We start from the raw sequence: 12,379 nt of genomic DNA, 5'->3' as shown, positions 1-12,379 counted from the left end.
CTAAATTAAAAATGTCAACATCGGTGGATTTAACAAAGTAATATTTAAAGTGTCTTGAAGTAGATTTATCATCCTAATCCTTTACCCACTTACAGAGTCTGACTAAACAACATCCGTGCAGAAAAATAAAAAACCAGGAGAAATTTAAGAGCTTCCTGGCTGTAATTGTATTAGTAACAGTTCTTTGGGCACATCATTCAAAACCCTGGGGTGGGGGCGTTGTTTTACTGACTGGTCCCAAGTATTAAGATTCGAGAAAAAAAAAAAAAAAATCTCCATTTGAACCACAAGAAAGAAGAAAAACCCTTCATCTTTGAAGCCATATTCCTGCCAAATATATTAGGTCTCTCAATTCACGATAAGCAGATATTTCTAGTTCTATAATTTAAAAAATAGTGTCTTTTCATTTTTGCTTGCCCCTTTTGAAGTCTTTCCACAGAGCCCGTAGATCACATTGAAGAGCAATAAGCTTGACCAAAGGAGAAATTCAGTCATCTCTATTTTCCATTCTTTCTCTCACTTCCAAAATCCAACCTATTGCCAACATTCTTATTTTTACCTCCTAAGCATCTTGGATTCTGCATAAGTTCTCTCCATCCCCACTGCCATCTAGCAGCCTAAATTCCTGGTCTATTTGACCAGGATTACTGACACAGCCTGCTAAGAAAACTTCCTGTGCGTCATCTTGCTCCTGTCCTGTTAATTCTCTATCTTTGAAATCACAGTGCTCTTTTCAGAACACCAAATAGATATTGATTATGTTTTACTCTCTGCTTGAAATTCCTCAAATCCTTACTATTTCCCTTAGGAAACTGCTGGCTTAAAGTGTGATCTGTGAAGCTGCAGCATCAGCTACACCTAGGAGCTTATTAGAAATGCAGGAGAGCAAGCTCCACTTGAAAGCTAGTGAGGAAGACTCTATGGTGTAATAACATTCCCAAGTGATCTGAATGGACATTAAAGTTTAAGAACCACTGCATCAGGATCAAACCCAAACTTCTTTACAAGGCCAGAAAGCATCTTCATGAAATATCCTCCACTTTTTATCTGCTGTTGCTCTTGACAAGCCCCAACCACCCAACAAAGATGCTACAAAGTCCCTGCCATCTTTTCCATAGCACCCTAACTCCTTGCTTGCTGACCTTTTAAATCTTTTAAAAATGATTCCCCTAAAGAACTTTTCCTGGTAGACTTAAATGTTTCAACTAGGTACTATAATGACCTTTTATGTGTCCTTATCATAGAACATCTCTCAGTATTGTAATGGTGTCCTCCAGACTACTAGAAGTATCCCAAAAATAGAAACCTGTTTAAATCATTTGCTGTTGTGTATGTAACACCAAACAACAGTCATCTATCCATGTGCAATACATATGTGTTCAAAAGTTGAAAGGGGGAAGAGAGGTTATATCATAGCCTATTTGGTTTTTTTTTTTCCTGCCACACTATGCGTAAGAGTAATTTTGTGGGCTGTTTTTAAATTAAAGGAAATCTAATTCTGGAAACCAGGCTGAATGTAGTAGAACACACTCAGTCTCTTGCGTGCATTGAGGGAAGAAGAGGCAATCCAAAAGGTCGTATCTCAAAAGGAAGATAAAGCCAAAGCCAGGTCAAATGTACAAAGATGCTAATCTGAAGTAGCAATACAGGCACTAACATATACATCAATGGGAAAGACACTGAGTAAATTCTATGGAACAAGCTGGTTTTCAGTGGGATGGATAATAGGCAAAAATTTACCAAGTCAAAGAATAGAGCTTATAGAGAGAAGTCTGCAACCTTAGGCATGGATTGTTCAAGGAGTGAAGAACCCAACAGTTCAAAATGTTATGCTTTTCTGTTCTCTCTCAAGATCTTTTCTCTCCCTCCTCATCTCATTTATTTCATTATAAATAGCTTCTTTTTTCTGCAGAGAAGGATTTCACACTCCAAGTGGCTTGTATTTTTAAAATGCTGTATACTCTACAGAGCTATGTGGATAGGAATTACTGGATTTCCAGAAGAGGATGCTAGGAAGTCAGTGACAAAAACCAAGCTAGTTATTATCAAAGCCTGGACAGTGATTATGGCAGTGAAGGTGGAAATGATGGGATACACCTGAGTGACAGGCATGAGAGATAGGGCTGATGAAGGAGATTATAAACTAAAATAGAGCCTCATTGGTGATCTTCTTTAATACCATAATATCTGATACAGCTAATACATTGCTGAGGGAATTATAAAAATAAAGTATTCTCTTCCTAGGCCAGTGCTCAACAAGGGAAGACATAATCCAGGTAGACAGAGCATAAAGATTGTGAAGCCTGATGGTGAAAAGCCAGACCATTTCTAGACCACCATCTCTCAAGCTCTCCTGGGGCTGGAGATTAATTCCTATATTAAAGGCCCAACTAATGAGAGAGGACTATAATACCAGCCAAGGAAATTGAGGGTGATGGTGATCAGAAATAATTTTTTTCTATTCCTCAGCTGAGATCTTTTTAGAAAAAAAAAAATCTGGGAAGTTCATGAGTTAAAAAAAAAAAAAGTTGAGTGGGAAACACATTGTCTTCAATGCTCAGAGAATTCTGCTTAAAAAGCTGCGTAAAAATAAATAAATAAATAAAAGCATTCACAGCTGTGCACATGTGATCCTGGAAGACCGAGTCTTCCCAAATCCAACTGTGGGAAAGAAAATTCAGGTGAAACTGGATGCCAGTCAGCTCATGAAGGTTTGTTTAGATAATGCATGGCAGAACAATGTGGAACATGAACTTTCAATGGTTTCTCCTGTTTGAAAGAAGGTCATGCACAAGGACCTTCATTTGAAATCCCCAGAGTTTCAGCTTTAAACAAAGATGACAAAATATCCTTCACCAAAACAAAACCAAAAAACCCCACCAGCATTTACATAAAAGCAATTTCACAGACATATCAGAAATTAAAGCTTTTTCCCCTGCAGGAGATCGATAAAGGCCCAAACAAGCTAAAACATGTTCATCCTATATAGACTCTTATCAATAGGTACGGTGATCAAAAAAGGCTTAGTAACTAAGAAAATGACTTGTAAATGTTTAGGTTAGTATTTACATCATTTTGCTTTACTCTTTTTATATCACCAAGAAAACAGCTGCAGAGAGATCTTATTAACACATCTATAACACCCCATTAATATCACATGCACTCAGCACAGATCAAAAGCCAACCCTAGAAAGGAGGACCAATCCCTAAGGGAAGGCCTACTTTAAACATAACCTAAAACAAATTAAAACCAAGTCCTGAAAGATCACCACGGAATATTTTGAAGATTTACCTTGCAAGTAAGAGGGGCTTGAGAAATACCCTGAGCCTTCCAAAGATTCTGAGAAAGCATTAAATCAAGCCTACACAAGTCTTAAGTGTTCGATTAATAATCACTGCATACAAGGGTACCTGGGTGGCTCAGTTAAGCATCTGCTCAGTTCAGGTCATGATCTCAGAGTTCTCCAATTGAGCCCCATGTTGGGCTCTGTTTCTCCCTCTGCCTCTGCCCCTTCCTCTGCTCATGTGTGCCCATTAGCAAGAGCTCTTTCTCTCAACTAAAGAAAATCTTAAAGAATTAACTGCATTTCTATGTTTTCTCAGTAATGTGCCTTACACATTAAAAAATATGCTAGAACTACATAAAGTATTGTTAAAAATAGTTTTAAAAAATTATTGGACACCTAATCTAAATTGGCCAAGATAGTAAATTTAGTGGACAATATTTAACATAGGAAGTATAAGTTTGCTCAAACGATTAGACGAAAGGACGTTCAAAGAACTAGAAGAAAATATAGTCTTAATGAATGAACAGATAGGAAATAACCAAAAAATGAAATTTATCAAAACTAACCAGGAAAACTCTGGTTTCTAACCACGAATGGTTAATTTTGAGACCATTTCACTTTCTCTGTGATTAGAAAAGTAACAATACATAAAGGTGATAGATATTATACATATTTTAGTTTAACATTTCATTCATTACCTTCATTATTTTTCTAAAAGCACCATCTCAGGTGTTTAAGAATTTTAGATTTAAAATTTAAATATTGGCTAGAAAGTTTCAGTTTGTGTGTTTTTAATAAAAAGTTCTCAGTTTTCCCTAGAGCAGTGTACTTTATAGGTAATGAAATTTCCCTCTATCCTGTCAAATATAACCTTTACTTCCAGGGAAATATAATTTGTGTCTGTGAGAGAAAGATTCTGGGAATTAAGAGTGGGAAACATAGAAGCTGACTGAGATCAATAAGTATAGCAATTATTGATTTAAAAGTGAAATTTGGGATGCCTGGGTGGCTCAGTGGTTGAGCATCTGCTTTAGCCCAGGGCATGATCCTGGAGTCCTGGGATTGAGTCTCGTGTCGGTCTCCCTGCATGGAGCCTGCTTCTCCCTCTGCCTGTGTCTCTGCCTCTCTATCTTTCATGAATAAATAAATAAAATCTTTAAAAAGAAAAAGTGAAATTTATCATTTGTCAATTTTATGTCTTAAACCCATTCTCCTTAAAAAGTTAGCATGAAATATAAAGCCAACATTATCTCATTAAAGAAGTGCAGACTCGATCCCGGGACTCCAGGATCACACCCTGAACCAAAGGTAGACGCTAAACTGCTAGGCCACCCAGGCGTCCCTTGTGATTTTTATAATCATACAGTTTTTTGTATAAATCCCCCAGATTTATTATTATGATGTGTCTTATAGCCCATTATTTAATGCTGAAATTTAAAAATGGTCAATACCTATAGTTAACTACCTTAATTTGTAATACCTTTATTTTTAGTAATTTATTTTTAATTTTTAGTACTGCTTAATTGCAAAACTGAGTAGATTTGGAAGCAGCTCAGCATAAATATCCCTGCTTCCAGGTTAGCATTGGTTCACTGATCCAAAATAGACAAGAACAGGATGTAGATCAATGTGCCCTGGGAATAGTAATTTACCTGTTGAAATGTTAGCTTCAGTTACCAGAGAACCCAATCCTCCTGAGAAGGAGCTGTTGTACCCAGAACAGTGACAGTTTGGTGGAATGTTCATACTCTAGTAACCTTTGACCCAGAGGGCGTCTGATCCAAAGCCACTCCTCTGTGTGCAGAGGTTCAACAAGTCAGACATTAGCATTTTCTGCCCTCCACAGCTCAGAGCAGCCAGAGGGTTTCAAGGTCGCATCGGTCAGTTGCGATGCGACCTTGAAAGAGTTTTAGCCAAACATAAAAGGATTACACAGTTATTTCTAAAATTATTAAAAGCTTCTGAAATTCAATAGTGGAAATCTTTGAGAGAACAAAAGAAATTGGGATTGTGTTAGATGGGACACAAAGAACATAAAAACGCTAGCCACCTGACACCTCCACAAATAACCAGTTGACAATGTGTCCTCCCACTTGGCTGCACCTCCCCCACTCTACCCCACCCTATGTGAAGCATTTATGCTTGTTTTTAAAGATTTTATTTATTTAGTCATGAGAGAGAGACACACACACACAGAGGCAGAGACACAGGCAGAGGGAGAAGCAGGCTCCTCATAGGGACCCTAATGCAGGACTTGATCCCAGGACCCCGGGATCACATCCTGAACCAAAGGCAGATGCTCAACTCCTGAGCCACCCAGGTGTCCCTTGTTTACTTGATTTTAATTTCACCTGCTTTTATACCTGTCACTAACACTAATTCAACAGTACAATGAAGGAGGTGAATGAGTGACCAGGCAAGTAGAAGATGCTGAAGCATAACAGAGCAGGAAGTTTTGAGTAACTAGCAAACTTAGGCTCTGCCTTTCAGTGCAATGGACCAAACGATATTATTGAGACTGTGGTGATAGAAACACACTCATGTGCCCCATTCTTCTGTCACTTTCAACTTCACTGTAAATAGGTGTCAGGTTAACTTGTCAACTCAAGGTAAACCTCTAAAAGCTTCTGCCAAAATCACAACTTTTAATTACTCTCCTGTTTACTTCACGGATTCCTTTAAAGAATAGGAAAAACTCCTGGGCAATTGGCAAGACATTCATTGTGCCGCCCACAATGTACAAAAAGTTAAAGATCTATCCTCTCCATCCCGTGTCCCATTTAGCAAGGAATTGCAGAGGTACAAAACTAGTTCCTTAAAACTAACTGTATAGGGCAGGAAACAGGTTGCAAGCAAGACTAGCAGCTGGTGGGGTGGGATAAGATAGACACCTTCTCACCTCTCTCCAAGCAAGAGAGGGCTGCCAAGAAGTGAACCAATGTAGTTTCAAACACAGGCTCCTTGTAACTTTGGCTCTCACTCCACATGGAATCAACAGCACCTCTCTCACTATTTCCATGGAACCTTGTACCTGTAGAGAGTCATTGTTTTACCTCATACTTAGTCTTGTTTATTCTAAGTTGCAATCAGCTTTACAGTTCAAGGATAATATCTAATTATCACTTTTGTAGTCAACATAGTCCTTTTCATATAGAAGATAGTAAGTGTTCACTGAATAAACACGATGGGTTGTTGTAGGACCTGGCCTGAGGAGTCCCCCAGGCACCAAATGTTCCCACGTTGCTTTTCAAAAAGCTGATTCTTATCTTCTAATGTAAGAAGCAAAATGCCAATTGTCTTATGGTTAAAAAGTAATTTCAGCATCTTGCCAAGGAATTGTAAGACACTGAACACAGGGCACTTAAATGTTATAAAACTACATGAAACATGCATGACTCGTTCCACCTAGGAACCTGTTCTGCGCAGCTCATTCGAAACACATATTAATCACTAGTCATACTCTAAAGGTGCTTTTCTCAAAATGTGTACCCATAACTCTATTTTTTAAAAAAGATTTTATTTATTTATTAAAGACAGAGAGAGAGAAAGAGAGAGAGAGGGAGAGAGGCAGAGACACAGGCAGAGGGAGAAGCAGGCTCCATGCAGGGAGCCTGACATGGGACTCGATCACAGGACTCCAGGATCACGCCTTGGGCAGAAGGCAGCGCTAAACCACTAAGCCATCCGGGTGGCCCCTCTTTCTACTTTTAAAAGACTTACACATAGACTGAAAAAGGCACATAGACAAGTTTTACATTTAATCACAACTTAAATGAAGGTAAATTTAAAATACAGGTATTAGAAATTACATATACTTACATATACATATTAAATTACATATACTTCACACAGTATCAACTAAATCCCAGACACTGGATTGGATTACTCAGGTATATAAGTATATATTCTCTAAGTTGGAACTTGCAGGGTGCCTGGGTGGCTCAGTCAGGTGAGCATCTGACGCTTGGTTTCAGTAAATGTAACTTACCAGAAGACCAGTTATTTTATAAATTAGTTAAACACAATATTTTGCAGGTGGAGAAGTAAGGGGAGGTGAAGAAGTCTCAGTGGTAATCTGTTTTCAGAAGTCAGTAACAACTTTCTATCATAAGTGTTCTTACAAACTCAAAGTGGAGAAGGAAAAGATATTTTTGTTATGAATAACTGGCATAAAGAAGAATATCTTTGAAGTTAAAAAAAACAAAAAACAAAAAACAACAACAACAACAAAAAAAAACACAGGTAGGCTTATCCCTGAGAGAGGTAGCATAAAGAAAAGGGCCTTGGCACAATCAGTGCTGGATGTGGTCTTAGTAAAGTTTGCAAGTTTGCAGATGATCACAGTAGACATGTTTGGATATTCAGGTATCTAACTGAGGAGGGAGTACTCCAAAGACTGTAGGAATAGAACCAGTCCAGGTGAGGTCAAGTTAGTGTGGACTCTAATATATTTTTTTAAAATATTTTATTTATTTATTCATGAGAGACACAGAGAGAGAACCAGAGTCATAGGTAGAGGGAGAAGCAGGCTCCATGCAGGAGCCCAATGTGGGACTTGATCCCAGACCCAGGATCATGACCTGAGCTGAAGGCAGACGCTCAACCACTGAGCCAAATAGCATCCCTGGATGCTAATATATTTGGAAAGAAAGGGATCTACCTCCAGAGTCCATCAGCAGGATAAACCAGGATAGGGAGCATTTCCATGGTACCTAACACGCGGCCCCAACACTGGACAGTGGTCATGGAAGTCATAAAGGAGACAGGAGAAGAAGGAAAAGAGAAAGCTGTTACTTATAGAGCACCTGATCTGTGACTTATAAAATACACTGGGAAAAAAAAGTATTTCATAAGCAGCAATAGCATTATACATTTTTTTTTCATTATAGGTTGCTTTTTTTAAAAAATATTTTATTTATTTATTCATGAGAGACATAGAGAGAGAGAGAGAGAGTGAGAGAGAGAGAGAGAGAGAGAGAGAGGCAGAGACACAGGCAGAGGGAGAAGCAGTCTCCATGCAGGGAGCCTGAGATGAGACTCGATCCCAGGTCTCCAGGATCAGGCCCTGGGCTAAAGGCGATGCTAAACCGCTGAGCCACCTAGGCTGCCCTCATTATAGGTTTTTTTAACCTCAAATAGTAAACTGGTGAGAAAATACTCAAGTTCTAGAGATATGCATATATGTTGGTATTCTTGTGAACTATTAAAGATATCAGTGTATTTTGGCTCTTTAACTTATCTTCTGACACTGTTACAAAGGACAATAACCAAACTCTTCCATCAAGAGCTCTTTGGTGTCTCTGCCAGACATAGAGCCCAGATGGAAAAGATCATGTAATCCCAATCCTGGAAAGACATAAAGCAAAGTTTAAAGGTTGTACCAGTTCTTTGGTTAATTGCCCATAAACATTTATACAATTAATAAAAATGTTGATCTTGTGTTATGTGAGTCCTTTCTTTATCCCTAGACATACATTTTATAGGTTAAGAAAATGTAGTAAGAAAAAAATTTCCCCAAGAGTCATCTTTCCTCTATCAACCCAATGAAGTGAAAACATGTCCCGCCTGTTTGAGAGGGCCCGGAGTATACATCCTGCTGTTTCATGGTTATTTAATTATGCAATGACTCATCAAATCCTCATTTAGTCAGAGAATTATAAAAAAGCAATCAATGAAATCAACACTGAGGATAAGTTATACCAAGGAGCAGGATTTAGAAAAGTAATATTGCTGTTTTTCTTCCTTGCTGGCCCCTAAGCCTAGCATTCTGGATGGTGGTCAGGAATCACTCACCAGTGCGAATGATGAAGAATTTTCAAGATGTGTTGATGGAACATTGAAATATTCTCAGTTTACCTCTGCCTGCTGGCATTTTTCTGCATCTGCTTATGGTCTTTATGACATAGAAGGTTATTTTAAGAACAGAAGAAGTTTTAGAAATGTGTGGCAATGAAAATGAAGTCCTATTCAGATGACTCTATGAAGTAGACAGCAATAAAGATCTTGACTGTGTCCTGCTGGCTGCGGCACAGATGAAGCAGTTCTCTTGAAATGGTGCATTAGGCAAAGTTGGGAGCCAAGTCTGGAATCCAAGAATCTAAACTACTACCTTTAAGAAACCCATGTGCCTAAAAACATTGGCTACAGGGCAGGTAACAGGACAACATGCAACCTAACCAGTAGCCCAAGATGGGCAGGGGAAACTGGAATAGACAAGGGAGCTCCTTGATGCATAGGCTTGCCTCTCCTCCTCCTTCCCGAGGCCGTCAAGCAACACAAAAATAAATGAACTTGTAAGGGTAAAAGAGAATTGTAGGTGATCCCCGGGATATTAGAGACTAACAGTTTCGTGCAACTGTTAAAATATATGCAATATGCTAACGACAATAAAGTCCACGAGGGAGTTAAAATGGAGATGAAAGCCAATCTCTCCAAGGGAAACCCGGAACAGCCCAAGCTCAGTGCATGCAGCATAGAGCTTAGGAAAGAAAAGAGCAGAATAAAATACAAGTTTCATTTTGTCTTTGTATAGAGCAAATACACCACCAAATACACATAGGATGAAAGAGGGAGGGGTAAGCTAAGACTCTTAGCTTCTTGTCAAGATCTGGAAAAAAGGGCCTGGAAAAAGCTATAGCACTTTTATGGGTATGAATATCCCAGAAGTCTTCATTCTAGCATTTGAGAAACTCCTAATTTATAAGGAAGCTCTCTGGCTCTGACCACACAACCTGTTAGTCAACATGACTTAACTCAGAGAAAAAAAGACATACAGACATTACACTCAGCATTCTCATTCAGAAGAGAGTCCTAATGAATAAAGCACATATATGTATATAACAGTAACCCCTATCATCATAGTTGTGGTTTTTTTTTAAGATTTTATTATTTTTAGGTTATCTCTATACCAAACATGGAACTCGAACTCACAACCCCAAGATCAAGAGGCCCATGCTCTACCAATGGAGCCAGCCAGGCACCCCTTTGTGTGTGTGTGTTTTTAAAGATTTTATTATTATTTTTCTTTTTTTTAATGGATTTTTTTATTCTTAAATTTGAGCAAAACAACCACTGATTATTGGCCATATGAGGATATCCAGCAACAAAGAAGAGATACACAAAGTGATCTTGATAAAAAAATAATTCAACAATGAAAGAGATTTTTTAAGTATGATAAGCTGCCCAGATTCTAATTTTTCTTAACATATATTGCATCTTACAACTGAAATCTGTTCATCAGGTCTAGAATTAAAATGGTCCAAATTAGAATAGGAATCAATGCACTCTAAGATGTGTGCCTTCCAATGAGAATATCATGACTATATTCAATAAATAGAAATGACTAAATGCTTAGACAGATTTACGTATTTCTCTAAGAAAAATTGAAGGTCTTTTTTTTATGAAAAGATTTTTATTTATTTATTCATGAGAGACAGAGAGAGAGAGAGGTAGAGACATAGGCAGAGGGAGAAGCAGGCTCCCTGTGGGATCTCAATTCAGGACTTGATCCTAGAACCCCAGGATCATGACCTGGGCCAAAGGCAGAGGCTCAACCACTGAGCCACCCAGCGATCCCAAAAATCAAGGGTTAAATAAAATTTTGACCATTTTTTTTAAACCAAATTTGAAGTTAAAGTGAGTTATACTATGCTCTGATTTTTCAGGAGTGGAGTAAGAGAAAGTAAAATTCACCTGACTTGTATGCTCAGAACATAAGAAATGGAATCCTAGCACGTATAGAGATTTTGGAGTATACATGACAATCGTGTCCAGTACTTTATTGCTCTTCTACATTTAGCTTCAATCCATAGACAAAGCATGGAAGGCTGTGTTGACAGCAAAAAGAAAATGTGTTTCGGTATTTATATTAATAATTGCCCAAATTCTAGGAAATTATCTATTGCTGTATAACAAAACCTCTTAGTTCTTTAAGGCCACTCACAGGTCTGAACCATTTGATGCTCTCCTAACACGAGGCTTACTTCTTCAAATCCACCATGAAAATCTCCCTTCTGTCTCATAAAGCAAAATGCAGTCACAGGACAGACTATGTCATCACCTTCACTACTGCCCCATTATGTTCACAAGCCCCGCCCTCATTCAAGGCAAAGAGGTTATACACAGTACATATACTACGGGGTGGGAACCCTGGGGTGATCTTCTAACTCTGCCTACTACACTATTTAACAATCTGTACCAGTTCGACATAGTGACTAGTTTCCAAAGAATTAAGAACAACAAAAATAACAGTAGACAGACCTGAGAAACACTGCCTCAACCAACAGTGAGAGCTAAGACCACCAGGGATTTCATGAGTAGGTCATGTGCCCCTGATAACAATGTGATGTGGACATTTTACTGATGTATATTCTTCCTGAGGTCTCATAATTCCAGTATCATCCTAAGGAAAATCATGGTACACTCTCATTAACACCTAGTAACACTCAAAATCATCAAGGTCATTGAAAACAAACAAAACAGACAAATTGTCACAGACCAAAGGAAAAATAAGGAAACATGAGGAGTAAATTCAATTGTATCCTGCCCTAGAAGCTCGAACAGGAAAGGGACAGAAGCACAGACACTAGGGAAGTACTAATAAAGTCTGGTGTTTAGTTATTGGTAACGTACCAATGTTGGTTTCCCACTTGTGGCAAACGATAGAGTAAGATGTTAACAGTAGTGCCAACTGTACTATCTCTGCAATGTTTCTGTAAATCTGAAACTCAACATAAGTTCAAATAAAAAGTCTGATGTTAGCACTAGTATTTACATTTGACATAGAGAGGACAGAGAAACTGCTTAAAGCTGACAGGATATGTGCATAAGAATATTAAGTGGAAAATACAATCGACAGAAGAGATAACCATCATTTTGGAAGGAACATGAACAGGGTGGGTGGGTGACAGCACATACAAGGTTATCAGCAGTCACTTGTAAAGGGATATTAACTACTTTGGAAATCATTCTGGCAGGCTCTACTACATCTCTGTGAAGGTACTACTTATGACCTAGTTATTCCATTCCTACTCATCTACCTCATGGAAATCTATGCATATGTTTATTCAAAGACACATGAAGATTGTCTAAAG

At 38.3% G+C, this 12,379-nt stretch overlaps 1 long non-coding RNA gene across 7 annotated transcripts in view; it reads right to left on the bottom strand.

The window, feature by feature from the left end:
* LOC144321604 (uncharacterized) overlaps positions 1-11,297 on the bottom strand; it is a 193,306-nt gene extending 182,009 nt beyond the window's left edge. For 5 of the 7 annotated variants that reach the window (XR_013387204.1, XR_013387209.1, XR_013387203.1 and 2 more), the window contains exon 1: positions 4,940-5,015. This is a non-coding gene — a long non-coding RNA (uncharacterized LOC144321604). Of the gene's footprint in view, positions 1-4,939; positions 5,033-11,229 lie in introns of those variants that run through there. The other 2 variants (XR_013387207.1, XR_013387206.1) reach the window with 2 other exon arrangements.
* Positions 11,298-12,379: the final 1,082 nt, after the last annotated feature.

This window comes from Canis aureus, chromosome 10, assembly GCF_053574225.1.
Source record: "Canis aureus isolate CA01 chromosome 10, VMU_Caureus_v.1.0, whole genome shotgun sequence".
Classification (NCBI taxonomy): domain Eukaryota; kingdom Metazoa; phylum Chordata; class Mammalia; order Carnivora; family Canidae; genus Canis; species Canis aureus.
Note: the sequence above shows the minus strand (reverse complement) of the source record. Positions and strands in the feature narration are given on the sequence as shown.